The sequence below is a fragment of the Scyliorhinus torazame genome, chromosome 27 (genome assembly GCF_047496885.1).
Source record: "Scyliorhinus torazame isolate Kashiwa2021f chromosome 27, sScyTor2.1, whole genome shotgun sequence".
NCBI classification, from domain to species: domain Eukaryota; kingdom Metazoa; phylum Chordata; class Chondrichthyes; order Carcharhiniformes; family Scyliorhinidae; genus Scyliorhinus; species Scyliorhinus torazame.
The window spans coordinates 34623793-34640630 of NC_092733.1; positions in this window are offsets into that span (position 1 = coordinate 34623793).

Consider the following 16838-nt stretch of genomic DNA (forward strand, 5'->3'; position numbering starts at 1 on the left):
ATCTTTGGGTTTTGGATCTTTGGGTTTGGATCTTTGGGTTTTTTGATCTTTGGGTTTTTTGATCTTTGGGTTTTTTGATCTTTGGGTTTTGATCTTTGGGTTTTGATCTTTGGGTTTTGATCTTTGGGTTTTGATCTTTGGGTTTTGATCTTTGGGTTTTTTGATCTTTGGGTTTTGATCTTTGGGTTTTGATCTTTGGGTTTTTTGATCTTTGTGTTTTGGATCTTTGTGTTTTGGATCTTTGGGTTTTGATCTTTGTGTTTTGATCTTTGTGTTTTGATCTTTGGGTTTTGATCTTTGGGTTTTGATCTTTGGGTTTTGATCTTTGGGTTTTGATCTTTGGGTTTTGGTCTTTGGGTTTTGATCTTTGTGTTTTGTATCTTTGAGTTTTTTGATCTTTGTGTTTTGATCTTTGGGTTTTGATCTTTGTGTTTTGATCTTTGGGTTTTGATCTTTGGGTTTTGATCTTTGGGTTTTGATCTTTGGGTTTTGATCTTTGGGTTTTGATCTTTGGGTTTTGGATCTTTGGGTTTTGATCTTTGGGTTTTGATCTTTGGGTTTTTTGATCTTTGGGTTTTGATCTTTGGGTTTTGATCTTTGGGTTTTGATCTTTGGGTTTTGGATCTTTGGGTTTTTCATCTTTGGGTTTTGATCTTTGGGTTTTGATCTTTGGGTTTTGATCTTTGGGTTTTGATCTTTGGGTTTTGATCTTTGGGTTTTGATCTTTGGGTTTTGATCTTTGCGTTTTGATCTTTGGGTTTTGGATCTTTGTGTTTTGATCTTTGAGTTTTTTGATCTTTGGGTTTTAATCTTTCGGTTTTGATCTTTGGGTTTTGACCTTTGGGATTTGATCTTTGGGTTTTTGATCTTTGGGTTTTTCATCTTTGGGTTTTTCATCTTTGGGTTTTGGATCTTTGGGTTTTGATCTTTGCGTTTTGATCTTTGGGTTTTGATCTTTGGGTTTTGGATCTTTGTGTTTTGATCTTTGAGTTTTTTGATCTTTGGGTTTTAATCTTTCGGTTTTGATCTTTGGGTTTTGACCTTTGGGATTTGATCTTTGTGTTTTGTATCTTTGGGTTTTGTATCTTTGGGTTTGTATCTTTGTGTTTTGATCTTTGTGTTTTGATCTTTTGGTTTTGATCTTTGGGTTTTGATCTTTGGGTTTTGATCCTTGGGTTTTGGATCTTTGGGTTTTTGGATCTTTGGATTTTGATCTTTGTGTTTTGGATCTTTGGGTTTTGATCTTTGGGTTTTGGATCTTTGGGTTTTGGATCTTTGTGTTTTGATCTTTGAGTTTTTTGATCTTTGGGTTTTAATCTTTCGGTTTTGATCTTTGGGTTTTGATCTTTGTGTTTTGGATCTTTGGGTTTTGATCTTTGGGTTTTGGATCTTTGGGTTTTGGATCTTTGTGTTTTGATCTTTGAGTTTTTTGATCTTTGGGTTTTAATCTTTCGGTTTTGATCTTTGGGTTTTTTGATCTTTGGGTTTTTTGATCTTTGGGTTTTTTGATCTTTGGGTTTTGATCTTTGCGTTTTGGATCTTTGGGTTTTGGATCTTTGGGTTTTGATCTTTGTGTTTTGTATCTTTGAGTTTTTTGATCTTTGGGATTTGATCTTTGGGTTTTGATCTTTGTGTTTTGTATCTTTGAGTTTTTTGATCTTTGGGATTTGATCTTTGGGTTTTGATCTTTGTGTTTTGTATCTTTGAGTTTTTTGATCTTTGGTTTTTGATCTTTGGGTTTTGATCTTTGTGTTTAGATCTTTGGGTTTTGGATCTTTGGGTTTTGATCTTTGTGTTTTGATCTTTGGGTTTTGTATCTTTGAGTTTTTTGATCTTTGGTTTTTGATCTTTGGGTTTTGATCTTTGTGTTTTGATCTTTGGGTTTTGTATCTTTGAGTTTTTTGATCTTTGTGTTTTGATCTTTGGGTTTTGATCTTTGGGTTTTGATCTTTGGGTTTTGATCTTTGGGTTTGGATCTTTGGGTTTTGATCTTTGGGTTTTGATCTTTGGGTTTTTGATCTTTGGGTTTTTGATCTTTGGGTTTTGATCTTTGGGTTTTGATCTTTGGGTTTTGATCTTTGGGTTTTGATCTTTGGGTTTTGATCTTTGGGTTTTGATCTTTGGGTTTTTTGATCTTTGGGTTTTGATCTTTGGGTTTTTTGATCTTTGGGTTTTGATCTTTGTGTTTTGTATCTTTGAGTTTTTTGATCTTTGGGATTTGATCTTTGGGTTTTGATCTTTGCGTTTTGGATCTTTGTGTTTTGGATCTTTGGGTTTTGATCTTTGTGTTTTGTATCTTTGAGTTTTGTATCTTTGAGTTTTTTGATCTTTGGGATTTGATCTTTGGGTTTTGATCTTTGCGTTTTGGATCTTTGTGTTTTGGATCTTTGGGTTTTGATCTTTGTGTTTTGTATCTTTGAGTTTTTTGATCTTTGGGATTTGATCTTTGGGTTTTGATCTTTGTGTTTTGTATCTTTGAGTTTTTTGATCTTTGGTTTTTGATCTTTGGGTTTTGATCTTTGTGTTTAGATCTTTGGGTTTTGGATCTTTGGGTTTTGATCTTTGTGTTTTGATCTTTGGGTTTTGTATCTTTGAGTTTTTTGATCTTTGGTTTTTGATCTTTGGGTTTTGATCTTTGTGTTTTGATCTTTGGGTTTTGTATCTTTGAGTTTTTTGATCTTTGGTTTTTGATCTTTGGGTTTTGATCTTTGGGTTTTGATCTTTGGATTTTGATCTTTGGGTTTGGATCTTTGGGTTTTGATCTTTGGGTTTTGATCTTTGGATTTTGATCTTTGGGTTTGGATCTTTGGGTTTTGATCTTTGGGTTTTGATCTTTGGGTTTTTGATCTTTGGGTTTGGATCTTTGGGTTTTGATCTTTGGGTTTTGATCTTTGGGTTTTGATCTTTGGGTTTTGATCTTTGTGTTTTGGATCTTTGGATTTTTGATCTTTGGGTTTTGATCTTTGGGTTTTGTATCTTTGAGTTTTTTGATCTTTGGGATTTGATCTTTGTGTTTTGGATCTTTGGGTTTTGATCTTTGTGTTTTGTATCTTTGAGTTTTTTGATCTTTGGGTTTTGATCTTTGCGTTTTGGATCTTTGTGTTTTGGATCTTTGGGTTTTGATCTTTGTGTTTTGTATCTTTGAGTTTTGTATCTTTGAGTTTTTTGATCTTTGGGATTTGATCTTTGGGTTTTGATCTTTGTGTTTTGTATCTTTGAGTTTTGTATCTTTGAGTTTTTTGATCTTTGGGATTTGATCTTTGGGATTTGATCTTTGGGTTTTGATCTTTGTGTTTTGTATCTTTGAGTTTTGTATCTTTGAGTTTTTTGATCTTTGGTTTTTGATCTTTGGGTTTTGATCTTTGTGTTTAGATCTTTGGGTTTTGGATCTTTGGGTTTTGATCTTTGTGTTTTGATCTTTGGGTTTTGTATCTTTGAGTTTTTTGATCTTTGGTTTTTGATCTTTGGGTTTTGATCTTTGTGTTTTGATCTTTGGGTTTTGTATCTTTGAGTTTTTTGATCTTTGTGTTTTGATCTTTGGGTTTTGATCTTTGGGTTTTGGTCTTTGGGTTTTGATCTTTGGGTTTTGATCTTTGGGTTTTGATCTTTGGGTTTTGATCTTTGGGTTTTGGTCTTTGGGTTTTGATCTTTGGGTTTTTGATCTTTGGGTTTTGATCTTTGGGTTTTGATCTTTGGGTTTTGGTCTTTGGGTTTTGATCTTTGGGTTTTGGTCTTTGGGTTTTGATCTTTGGGTTTTGATCTTTGGGTTTTGATCTTTGGGTTTTGATCTTTGGGTTTTGGTCTTTGGGTTTTTGATCTTTGGGTTTTGATCTTTGGGTTTTGGTCTTTGGGTTTTGATCTTTGTGTTTTGATCTTTGGGTTTTGATCTTTGGGTTTTGATCTTTGGGTTTTGATCTTTGGGTTTTGATCTTTGGGTTTTGATCTTTGGGTTTTGATCTTTGGGTTTTGATCTTTGGGTTTTGATCTTTGGGTTTTGATCTTTGGGTTTTGATCTTTGGGTTTTTGATCTTTGTGTTTTGATCTTTGGGTTTTTGATCTTTGGGTTTTGATCTTTGGGTTTTGGATCTTTGGGTTTTGATCTTTGGGTTTTGGATCTTTGGGTTTTGATCTTTGGGTTTTGATCTTTGGGTTTTTTGATCTTTGGGTTTTGATCTTTGGGTTTTGATCTTTGGGTTTTTGATCTTTGGGTTTTGATCTTTGGGTTTTTGATCTTTGGGTTTTTGATCTTTGGGTTTTTGATCTTTGGGTTTTTTGATCTTTGGGTTTTGATCTTTGGGTTTTGATCTTTGGGTTTTGATCTTTGTGTTTTGATCTTTGAGTTTTTTGATCTTTGGGTTTTAATCTTTCGGTTTTGATCTTTGGGTTTTGACCTTTGGGATTTGATCTTTGTGTTTTTCATCTTTGGGTTTTGGATCTTTGGGTTTTTCATCTTTGGGTTTTTCATCTTTGGGTTTTGGATCTTTGGGTTTTGATCTTTGGGTTTTGGATCTTTGTGTTTTGATCTTTGAGTTTTTTGATCTTTGGGTTTTAATCTTTCGGTTTTGATCTTTGGGTTTTGACCTTTGGGATTTGATCTTTGTGTTTTGTATCTTTGGGTTTTGTATCTTTGGGTTTGTATCTTTGTGTTTTGATCTTTGTGTTTTGATCTTTTGGTTTTGATCTTTGGGTTTTGATCTTTGTGTTTTGATCCTTGGGTTTTGGATCTTTGGGTTTTTGGATCTTTGGATTTTGATCTTTGTGTTTTGGATCTTTGGGTTTTGATCTTTGGGTTTTGGATCTTTGGGTTTGGATCTTTGGGTTTTTTGATCTTTGGGTTTTTTGATCTTTGGGTTTTTTGATCTTTGGGTTTTGATCTTTGGGTTTTGATCTTTGGGTTTTGATCTTTGGGTTTTGATCTTTGGGTTTTGATCTTTGGGTTTTTTGATCTTTGGGTTTTGATCTTTGGGTTTTGATCTTTGGGTTTTTTGATCTTTGTGTTTTGGATCTTTGTGTTTTGGATCTTTGGGTTTTGATCTTTGTGTTTTGATCTTTGTGTTTTGATCTTTGGGTTTTGATCTTTGGGTTTTGATCTTTGGGTTTTGATCTTTGGGTTTTGATCTTTGGGTTTTGGTCTTTGGGTTTTGATCTTTGTGTTTTGTATCTTTGAGTTTTTTGATCTTTGTGTTTTGATCTTTGGGTTTTGATCTTTGTGTTTTGATCTTTGGGTTTTGATCTTTGGGTTTTGATCTTTGGGTTTTGATCTTTGGGTTTTGATCTTTGGGTTTTGATCTTTGGGTTTTGGATCTTTGGGTTTTGATCTTTGGGTTTTGATCTTTGGGTTTTTTGATCTTTGGGTTTTGATCTTTGGGTTTTGATCTTTGGGTTTTGATCTTTGGGTTTTGGATCTTTGGGTTTTTCATCTTTGGGTTTTGATCTTTGGGTTTTGATCTTTGGGTTTTGATCTTTGGGTTTTGATCTTTGGGTTTTGATCTTTGGGTTTTGATCTTTGGGTTTTGATCTTTGCGTTTTGATCTTTGGGTTTTGGATCTTTGTGTTTTGATCTTTGAGTTTTTTGATCTTTGGGTTTTAATCTTTCGGTTTTGATCTTTGGGTTTTGACCTTTGGGATTTGATCTTTGGGTTTTTGATCTTTGGGTTTTTCATCTTTGGGTTTTTCATCTTTGGGTTTTGGATCTTTGGGTTTTGATCTTTGCGTTTTGATCTTTGGGTTTTGATCTTTGGGTTTTGGATCTTTGTGTTTTGATCTTTGAGTTTTTTGATCTTTGGGTTTTAATCTTTCGGTTTTGATCTTTGGGTTTTGACCTTTGGGATTTGATCTTTGTGTTTTGTATCTTTGGGTTTTGTATCTTTGGGTTTGTATCTTTGTGTTTTGATCTTTGTGTTTTGATCTTTTGGTTTTGATCTTTGGGTTTTGATCTTTGGGTTTTGATCCTTGGGTTTTGGATCTTTGGGTTTTTGGATCTTTGGATTTTGATCTTTGTGTTTTGGATCTTTGGGTTTTGATCTTTGGGTTTTGGATCTTTGGGTTTTGGATCTTTGTGTTTTGATCTTTGAGTTTTTTGATCTTTGGGTTTTAATCTTTCGGTTTTGATCTTTGGGTTTTGATCTTTGTGTTTTGGATCTTTGGGTTTTGATCTTTGGGTTTTGGATCTTTGGGTTTTGGATCTTTGTGTTTTGATCTTTGAGTTTTTTGATCTTTGGGTTTTAATCTTTCGGTTTTGATCTTTGGGTTTTTTGATCTTTGGGTTTTTTGATCTTTGGGTTTTTTGATCTTTGGGTTTTGATCTTTGCGTTTTGGATCTTTGGGTTTTGGATCTTTGGGTTTTGATCTTTGTGTTTTGTATCTTTGAGTTTTTTGATCTTTGGGATTTGATCTTTGGGTTTTGATCTTTGTGTTTTGTATCTTTGAGTTTTTTGATCTTTGGGATTTGATCTTTGGGTTTTGATCTTTGTGTTTTGTATCTTTGAGTTTTTTGATCTTTGGTTTTTGATCTTTGGGTTTTGATCTTTGTGTTTAGATCTTTGGGTTTTGGATCTTTGGGTTTTGATCTTTGTGTTTTGATCTTTGGGTTTTGTATCTTTGAGTTTTTTGATCTTTGGTTTTTGATCTTTGGGTTTTGATCTTTGTGTTTTGATCTTTGGGTTTTGTATCTTTGAGTTTTTTGATCTTTGTGTTTTGATCTTTGGGTTTTGATCTTTGGGTTTTGATCTTTGGGTTTTGATCTTTGGGTTTGGATCTTTGGGTTTTGATCTTTGGGTTTTGATCTTTGGGTTTTTGATCTTTGGGTTTTTGATCTTTGGGTTTTGATCTTTGGGTTTTGATCTTTGGGTTTTGATCTTTGGGTTTTGATCTTTGGGTTTTGATCTTTGGGTTTTGATCTTTGGGTTTTTTGATCTTTGGGTTTTGATCTTTGGGTTTTTTGATCTTTGGGTTTTGATCTTTGTGTTTTGTATCTTTGAGTTTTTTGATCTTTGGGATTTGATCTTTGGGTTTTGATCTTTGCGTTTTGGATCTTTGTGTTTTGGATCTTTGGGTTTTGATCTTTGTGTTTTGTATCTTTGAGTTTTGTATCTTTGAGTTTTTTGATCTTTGGGATTTGATCTTTGGGTTTTGATCTTTGCGTTTTGGATCTTTGTGTTTTGGATCTTTGGGTTTTGATCTTTGTGTTTTGTATCTTTGAGTTTTTTGATCTTTGGGATTTGATCTTTGGGTTTTGATCTTTGTGTTTTGTATCTTTGAGTTTTTTGATCTTTGGTTTTTGATCTTTGGGTTTTGATCTTTGTGTTTAGATCTTTGGGTTTTGGATCTTTGGGTTTTGATCTTTGTGTTTTGATCTTTGGGTTTTGTATCTTTGAGTTTTTTGATCTTTGGTTTTTGATCTTTGGGTTTTGATCTTTGTGTTTTGATCTTTGGGTTTTGTATCTTTGAGTTTTTTGATCTTTGGTTTTTGATCTTTGGGTTTTGATCTTTGGGTTTTGATCTTTGGATTTTGATCTTTGGGTTTGGATCTTTGGGTTTTGATCTTTGGGTTTTGATCTTTGGATTTTGATCTTTGGGTTTGGATCTTTGGGTTTTGATCTTTGGGTTTTGATCTTTGGGTTTTTGATCTTTGGGTTTGGATCTTTGGGTTTTGATCTTTGGGTTTTGATCTTTGGGTTTTGATCTTTGGGTTTTGATCTTTGTGTTTTGGATCTTTGGATTTTTGATCTTTGGGTTTTGATCTTTGGGTTTTGTATCTTTGAGTTTTTTGATCTTTGGGATTTGATCTTTGTGTTTTGGATCTTTGGGTTTTGATCTTTGTGTTTTGTATCTTTGAGTTTTTTGATCTTTGGGTTTTGATCTTTGCGTTTTGGATCTTTGTGTTTTGGATCTTTGGGTTTTGATCTTTGTGTTTTGTATCTTTGAGTTTTGTATCTTTGAGTTTTTTGATCTTTGGGATTTGATCTTTGGGTTTTGATCTTTGTGTTTTGTATCTTTGAGTTTTGTATCTTTGAGTTTTTTGATCTTTGGGATTTGATCTTTGGGATTTGATCTTTGGGTTTTGATCTTTGTGTTTTGTATCTTTGAGTTTTGTATCTTTGAGTTTTTTGATCTTTGGTTTTTGATCTTTGGGTTTTGATCTTTGTGTTTAGATCTTTGGGTTTTGGATCTTTGGGTTTTGATCTTTGTGTTTTGATCTTTGGGTTTTGTATCTTTGAGTTTTTTGATCTTTGGTTTTTGATCTTTGGGTTTTGATCTTTGTGTTTTGATCTTTGGGTTTTGTATCTTTGAGTTTTTTGATCTTTGTGTTTTGATCTTTGGGTTTTGATCTTTGGGTTTTGGTCTTTGGGTTTTGATCTTTGGGTTTTGATCTTTGGGTTTTGATCTTTGGGTTTTGATCTTTGGGTTTTGGTCTTTGGGTTTTGATCTTTGGGTTTTTGATCTTTGGGTTTTGATCTTTGGGTTTTGATCTTTGGGTTTTGGTCTTTGGGTTTTGATCTTTGGGTTTTGGTCTTTGGGTTTTGATCTTTGGGTTTTGATCTTTGGGTTTTGATCTTTGGGTTTTGATCTTTGGGTTTTGGTCTTTGGGTTTTTGATCTTTGGGTTTTGATCTTTGGGTTTTGGTCTTTGGGTTTTGATCTTTGTGTTTTGATCTTTGGGTTTTGATCTTTGGGTTTTGATCTTTGGGTTTTGATCTTTGGGTTTTGATCTTTGGGTTTTGATCTTTGGGTTTTGATCTTTGGGTTTTGATCTTTGGGTTTTGATCTTTGGGTTTTGATCTTTGGGTTTTGATCTTTGGGTTTTTGATCTTTGTGTTTTGATCTTTGGGTTTTTGATCTTTGGGTTTTGATCTTTGGGTTTTGGATCTTTGGGTTTTGATCTTTGGGTTTTGGATCTTTGGGTTTTGATCTTTGGGTTTTGATCTTTGGGTTTTTTGATCTTTGGGTTTTGATCTTTGGGTTTTGATCTTTGGGTTTTTGATCTTTGGGTTTTGATCTTTGGGTTTTTGATCTTTGGGTTTTTGATCTTTGGGTTTTTGATCTTTGGGTTTTTTGATCTTTGGGTTTTGATCTTTGGGTTTTGATCTTTGGGTTTTGATCTTTGGGTTTTTTGATCTTTGGGTTTTGATCTTTGGGTTTTGATCTTTGGGTTTTTGATCTTTGGGTTTTTGATCTTTGGGTTTTGGATCTTTGGGTTTTTGATCTTTGGGTTTTTGATCTTTGGGTTTTGGATCTTTGGGTTTTTGATCTTTGGGTTTTGATCTTTGGGTTTTGATCTTTGGGTTTTGATCTTTGGGTTTTGATCTTTGTGTTTTGATCTTTGGGTTTTGGATCTTTGGGTTTTGATCTTTGGGTTTTGATCTTTGGGTTTTGATCTTTGGGTTTTGATCTTTGGGTTTTGATCTTTGGGTTTTGATCTTTGGGTTTTGATCTTTGGGTTTTTTGATCTTTGGGTTTTGATCTTTGGGTTTTGATCTTTGGGTTTTTGATCTTTGTGTTTTGGATCTTTGGGTTTTTGATCTTTGGGTTTTGATCTTTGGGTTTTGATCTTTGGGTTTTTGATCTTTGGGTTTTGGATCTTTGGGTTTTTGATCTTTGGGTTTTGATCTTTGGGTTTTGATCTTTGTGTTTTTGATCTTTGGGTTTTGATCTTTGGGTTTTGGATCTTTGTGTTTTGATCTTTGGGTTTTGATCTTTGTGTTTTGATCTTTGGGTTTTTGATCTTTGGGTTTTGATCTTTGGGTTTTGATCTTTGGGTTTTTGATCTTTGGGTTTTGGATCTTTGGGTTTTTGATCTTTGGGTTTTGATCTTTGTGTTTTGGATCTTTGTGTTTTGATCTTTGGGTTTTGGATCTTTGTGTTTTGATCTTTGGGTTTTTGATCTTTGGGTTTTGGATCTTTGGGTTTTTGATCTTTGGGTTTTGATCTTTGGGTTTTGATCTTTGGGTTTTGATCTTTGTGTTTTGATCTTTGGGTTTTGATCTTTGGGTTTTTGATCTTTGGGTTTTTGATCTTTGTGTTTTGATCTTTGGGTTTTGATCTTTGGGTTTTGATCTTTGGGTTTTGATCTTTGTGTTTTGGATCTTTGGGTTTTTGATCTTTGGGTTTTGATCTTTGGGTTTTGATCTTTGGGTTTTTGATCTTTGGGTTTTGATCTTTGGGTTTTGATCTTTGGGTTTTTTGATCTTTGGGTTTTGATCTTTGGGTTTTGATCTTTGGGTTTTTGATCTTTGTGTTTTGGATCTTTGGGTTTTTGATCTTTGGGTTTTGATCTTTGGGTTTTGATCTTTGGGTTTTTGATCTTTGGGTTTTGGATCTTTAGGTTTTTGATCTTTGGGTTTTGATCTTTGTGTTTTGATCTTTGGGTTTTGGATCTTTGTGTTTTGATCTTTGGGTTTTGATCTTTGTGTTTTGATCTTTGGGTTTTTGATCTTTGGGTTTTGATCTTTGGGTTTTGATCTTTGGGTTTTTGATCTTTGGGTTTTGGATCTTTGGGTTTTTGATCTTTGGGTTTTGATCTTTGTGTTTTGGATCTTTGGGTTTTTGATCTTTGGGTTTTGATCTTTGTGTTTTGATCTTTGGGTTTTTTGATCTTTGGGTTTTGGATCTTTGTGTTTTGATCTTTGGGTTTTTGATCTTTGGGTTTTGGATCTTTGGGTTTTTGATCTTTGGGTTTTGATCTTTGGGTTTTTGATCTTTGAGTTTTTTGATCTTTGGTTTTTGATCTTTGGGTTTTGATCTTTGTGTTTTGATCTTTGGGTTTTGTATCTTTGAGTTTTTTGATCTTTGGTTTTTGATCTTTGGGTTTTGATCTTTGGGTTTTGTATCTTTGAGTTTTTTGATCTTTGGTTTTTGATCTTTGGGTTTTGATCTTTGTGTTTTGATCTTTGGGTTTTGTATCTTTGAGTTTTTTGATCTTTGGTTTTTGATCTTTGGGTTTTGATCTTTGGGTTTTGATCTTTGGGTTTTGATCTTTGGGTTTTGATCTTTGGATTTTGATCTTTGGGTTTGGATCTTTGGGTTTTGATCTTTGGGTTTTGATCTTTGTGTTTTGGATCTTTGGATTTTTGATCTTTGGGTTTTGATCTTTGGGTTTTGTATCTTTGAGTTTTTTGATCTTTGGGATTTGATCTTTGCGTTTTGGATCTTTGTGTTTTGGATCTTTGGGTTTTGATCTTTGTGTTTTGTATCTTTGAGTTTTTTGATCTTTGGGTTTTGATCTTTGCGTTTTGGATCTTTGTGTTTTGGATCTTTGAGTTTTTTGATCTTTGTGTTTTGGATCTTTGGGTTTTGATCTTTGTGTTTTGTATCTTTGAGTTTTGTATCTTTGAGTTTTTTGATCTTTGGGATTTGATCTTTGGGATTTGATCTTTGGGTTTTGATCTTTGTGTTTTGTATCTTTGAGTTTTGTATCTTTGAGTTTTTTGATCTTTGGTTTTTGATCTTTGGGTTTTGATCTTTGTGTTTAGATCTTTGGGTTTTGGATCTTTGGGTTTTGATCTTTGTGTTTTGATCTTTGGGTTTTGTATCTTTGAGTTTTTTGATCTTTGGTTTTTGATCTTTGGGTTTTGATCTTTGTGTTTTGATCTTTGGGTTTTGTATCTTTGGGTTTTGGTCTTTGGGTTTTGATCTTTGGGTTTTGATCTTTGGGTTTTGGTCTTTGGGTTTTGGTCTTTGGGTTTTGATCTTTGGGTTTTGGTCTTTGGGTTTTGATCTTTGGGTTTTGATCTTTGGGTTTTGATCTTTGGGTTTTGGTCTTTGGGTTTTGATCTTTGGGTTTTGGTCTTTGGGTTTTGATCTTTGGGTTTTGATCTTTGGGTTTTGATCTTTGGGTTTTGATCTTTGGGTTTTTGATCTTTGGGTTTTGATCTTTGGGTTTTGGTCTTTGGGTTTTGATCTTTGTGTTTTGATCTTTGGGTTTTGATCTTTGGGTTTTGATCTTTGGGTTTTGATCTTTGGGTTTTGATCTTTGGGTTTTGATCTTTGGGTTTTGATCTTTGGGTTTTGATCTTTGGGTTTTGATCTTTGGGTTTTGATCTTTGGGTTTTGATCTTTGGGTTTTTGATCTTTGTGTTTTGATCTTTGGGTTTTGATCTTTGGGTTTTTGATCTTTGGGTTTTGATCTTTGGGTTTTGGATCTTTGGGTTTTGATCTTTGGGTTTTTTGATCTTTGGGTTTTGATCTTTGGGTTTTGGATCTTTGGGTTTTGATCTTTGGGTTTTGATCTTTGGGTTTTTTGATCTTTGGGTTTTGATCTTTGGGTTTTGATCTTTGGGTTTTTGATCTTTGGGTTTTTGATCTTTGGGTTTTTGATCTTTGGGTTTTTTGATCTTTGGGTTTTGATCTTTGGGTTTTGATCTTTGGGTTTTGATCTTTGGGTTTTTTGATCTTTGGGTTTTGATCTTTGGGTTTTGATCTTTGGGTTTTTGATCTTTGGGTTTTTGATCTTTGGGTTTTGGATCTTTGGGTTTTTGATCTTTGGGTTTTTGATCTTTGGGTTTTGGATCTTTGGGTTTTTGATCTTTGGGTTTTGATCTTTGGGTTTTGATCTTTGTGTTTTGATCTTTGGGTTTTGATCTTTGGGTTTTGATCTTTGTGTTTTGATCTTTGAGTTTTGATCTTTGGGTTTTGATCTTTGGGTTTTTTGATCTTTGGGTTTTGATCTTTGGGTTTTGGATCTTTGGGTTTTTGATCTTTGGGTTTTGATCTTTGGGTTTTTGATCTTTGGGTTTTGATCTTTGGGTTTTGATCTTTGGGTTTTGATCTTTGGGTTTTGGATCTTTGAGTTTTTGATCTTTGGGTTTTTTGATCTTTGGGTTTTTGATCTTTGGGTTTTGATCTTTGGGTTTTGATCTTTGGGTTTTGATCTTTGGGTTTTGATCTTTGGGTTTTGATCTTTGGGTTTTGATCTTTGGGTTTTGATCTTTGGGTTTTGATCTTTGGGTTTTTTGATCTTTGGGTTTTGATCTTTGGGTTTTGATCTTTGGGTTTTTGATCTTTGTGTTTTGGATCTTTGGGTTTTTGATCTTTGGGTTTTGATCTTTGGGTTTTGATCTTTGTGTTTTGATCTTTGGGTTTTTGATCTTTGGGTTTTGGATCTTTGGGTTTTTGATCTTTGGGTTTTGATCTTTGGGTTTTGATCTTTGTGTTTTTGATCTTTGGGTTTTGATCTTTGGGTTTTGGATCTTTGTGTTTTGATCTTTGGGTTTTGATCTTTGGGTTTTGGATCTTTGGGTTTTTGATCTTTGGGTTTTTGATCTTTGGGTTTTGATCTTTGGGTTTTGATCTTTGTGTTTTTGATCTTTGGGTTTTGATCTTTGTGTTTTTGATCTTTGGGTTTTGATCTTTGGGTTTTGGATCTTTGTGTTTTGATCTTTGGGTTTTGATCTTTGGGTTTTTGATCTTTGGGTTTTGATCTTTGGGTTTTGATCTTTGGGTTTTTGATCTTTGGGTTTTGGATCTTTGTGTTTTGATCTTTGGGTTTTGATCTTTGGGTTTTGGATCTTTGGGTTTTTGATCTTTGGGTTTTGATCTTTGGGTTTTGATCTTTGGGTTTTGATCTTTGTGTTTTGATCTTTGGGTTTTGATCTTTGGGTTTTTGATCTTTGGGTTTTTGATCTTTGTGTTTTGATCTTTGGGTTTTTGATCTTTGGGTTTTGGATCTTTGGGTTTTTGATCTTTGGGTTTTGATCTTTGGGTTTTGATCTTTGGGTTTTGATCTTTGTGTTTTGATCTTTGGGTTTTGATCTTTGGGTTTTTGATCTTTGGGTTTTTGATCTTTGTGTTTTGATCTTTGGGTTTTGATCTTTGGGTTTTGATCTTTGGGTTTTGATCTTTGTGTTTTGGATCTTTGGGTTTTTGATCTTTGGGTTTTGATCTTTGGGTTTTGATCTTTGGGTTTTTGATCTTTGGGTTTTGATCTTTGGGTTTTGATCTTTGGGTTTTTTGATCTTTGGGTTTTGATCTTTGGGTTTTGATCTTTGGGTTTTTGATCTTTGTGTTTTGGATCTTTGGGTTTTTGATCTTTGGGTTTTGATCTTTGGGTTTTGATCTTTGGGTTTTTGATCTTTGGGTTTTGGATCTTTGGGTTTTTGATCTTTGGGTTTTGATCTTTGTGTTTTGGATCTTTGTGTTTTGATCTTTGGGTTTTGATCTTTGTGTTTTGATCTTTGGGTTTTGATCTTTGGGTTTTGATCTTTGGGTTTTGATCTTTGGGTTTTTGATCTTTGGGTTTTGGATCTTTGGGTTTTTGATCTTTGGGTTTTGATCTTTGTGTTTTGGATCTTTGTGTTTTGATCTTTGGGTTTTGGATCTTTGTGTTTTGATCTTTGGGTTTTGATCTTTGGGTTTTGATCTTTGGGTTTTTTGATCTTTGGGTTTTGATCTTTGGGTTTTGATCTTTGGGTTTTGATCTTTGGGTTTTGATCTTTGGGTTTTGATCTTTGGGTTTTTGATCTTTGGGTTTTTGATCTTTGGGTTTTGGATCTTTGGGTTTTTGATCTTTGGGTTTTTGATCTTTGGGTTTTGGATCTTTGGGTTTTTGATCTTTGGGTTTTGATCTTTGGGTTTTGGATCTTTGGGTTTTGATCTTTGGGTTTTGATCTTTGGGTTTTTTGATCTTTGGGTTTTGATCTTTGGGTTTTGATCTTTGGGTTTTTGATCTTTGGGTTTTTGATCTTTGGGTTTTTTGATCTTTGGGTTTTGATCTTTGGGTTTTGATCTTTGGGTTTTGATCTTTGGGTTTTTTGATCTTTGGGTTTTGATCTTTGGGTTTTGATCTTTGGGTTTTTGATCTTTGGGTTTTTGATCTTTGGGTTTTGGATCTTTGGGTTTTTGATCTTTGGGTTTTTGATCTTTGGGTTTTGGATCTTTGGGTTTTTGATCTTTGGGTTTTGATCTTTGGGTTTTGGATCTTTGGGTTTTGATCTTTGGGTTTTTGATCTTTGGGTTTTTGATCTTTGGGTTTTGGATCTTTGGGTTTTTGATCTTTGGGTTTTGATCTTTGGGTTTTTGATCTTTGGGTTTTTGATCTTTGGGTTTTGGATCTTTGGGTTTTTGATCTTTGGGTTTTGATCTTTGGGTTTTTGATCTTTGGGTTTTGATCTTTGGGTTTTTGATCTTTGGGTTTTTGATCTTTGGGTTTTGGATCTTTGGGTTTTTGATCTTTGGGTTTTGATCTTTGGGTTTTGATCTTTGGGTTTTGATCTTTGGGTTTTGATCTTTGGGTTTTGATCTTTGGGTTTTTTGATCTTTGGGTTTTGATCTTTGGGTTTTGATCTTTGGGTTTTGATCTTTGGGTTTTGATCTTTGGGTTTTGATCTTTGGGTTTTGATCTTTGGGTTTTGATCTTTGTGTTTTGATCTTTGGGTTTTGATCTTTGTGTTTTGATCTTTGTGTTTTGATCTTTGGGTTTTGATCTTTGGGTTTTGATCTTTGGGTTTTTGATCTTTGTGTTTTGATCTTTGGGTTTTGATCTTTGGGTTTTGGATCTTTGGGTTTTTGATCTTTGGGTTTTGATCTTTGGGTTTTTGATCTTTGGGTTTTGATCTTTGGGTTTTGGATCTTTGGGTTTTTGATCTTTGGGTTTTGATCTTTGGGTTTTGATCTTTGGGTTTTTGATCTTTGGGTTTTGGATCTTTGGGTTTTGATCTTTGTGTTTTGATCTTTGGGTTTTGGATCTTTGGGTTTTGGATCTTTGGGTTTTGGATCTTTGGGTTTTGGATCTTTGGGTTTTGATCTTTGGGTTTTGATCTTTGTGTTTTGATCTTTGTGTTTTTGATCTTTGTGTTTTGATCTTTGGGTTTTGATCTTTGGGTTTTGGATCTTTGGGTTTTTGATCTTTGGGTTTTGATCTTTGGGTTTTTGATCTTTGGGTTTTTGATCTTTGTGTTTTTGATCTTTGGGTTTTGGATCTTTGGGTTTTGGATCTTTGGGTTTTTGATCTTTGGGTTTTGATCTTTGGGTTTTGATCTTTGTGTTTTTGATCTTTGTGTTTTTGATCTTTGTGTTTTTGATCTTTGTGTTTTTGATCTTTGGGTTTTGGATCTTTGGGTTTTGGATCTTTGTGTTTTTGATCTTTGTGTTTTTGATCTTTGTGTTTTTGATCTTTGTGTTTTTGATCTTTGTGTTTTTGATCTTTGGGTTTTGGATCTTTGGGTTTTGGATCTTTGGGTTTTGGATCTTTGGGTTTTTGATCTTTGTGTTTTGATCTTTGGGTTTTGATCTTTGGGTTTTTGATCTTTGTGTTTTTGATCTTTGTGTTTTTGATCTTTGGGTTTTGGATCTTTGGGTTTTGGATCTTTGTGTTTTTGATCTTTGTGTTTTTGATCTTTGTGTTTTTGATCTTTGTGTTTTTGATCTTTGTGTTTTTGATCTTTGGGTTTTGGATCTTTGGGTTTTGGATCTTTGGGTTTTGGATCTTTGGGTTTTTGATCTTTGTGTTTTGATCTTTGGGTTTTGATCTTTGGGTTTTTGATCTTTGGGTTTTTTGATCTTTGGGTTTTGATCTTTGGGTTTTGATCTTTGGGTTTTTGATCTTTGTGTTTTTGATCTTTGGGTTTTTGATCTTTGGGTTTTGATCTTTGTGTTTTTGATCTTTGTGTTTTTGATCTTTGGGTTTTGGATCTTTGGGTTTTTGATCTTTGTGTTTTTGATCTTTGGGTTTTGATCTTTGGGTTTTGATCTTTGGGTTTTGATCTTTGGGTTTTGATCTTTGGGTTTTGGATCTTTGTGTTTTTGATCTTTGGGTTTTTGATCTTTGGGTTTTTGATCTTTGGGTTTTGGATCTTTGTGTTTTTGATCTTTGGGTTTTGGATCTTTGGGTTTTGGATCTTTGGG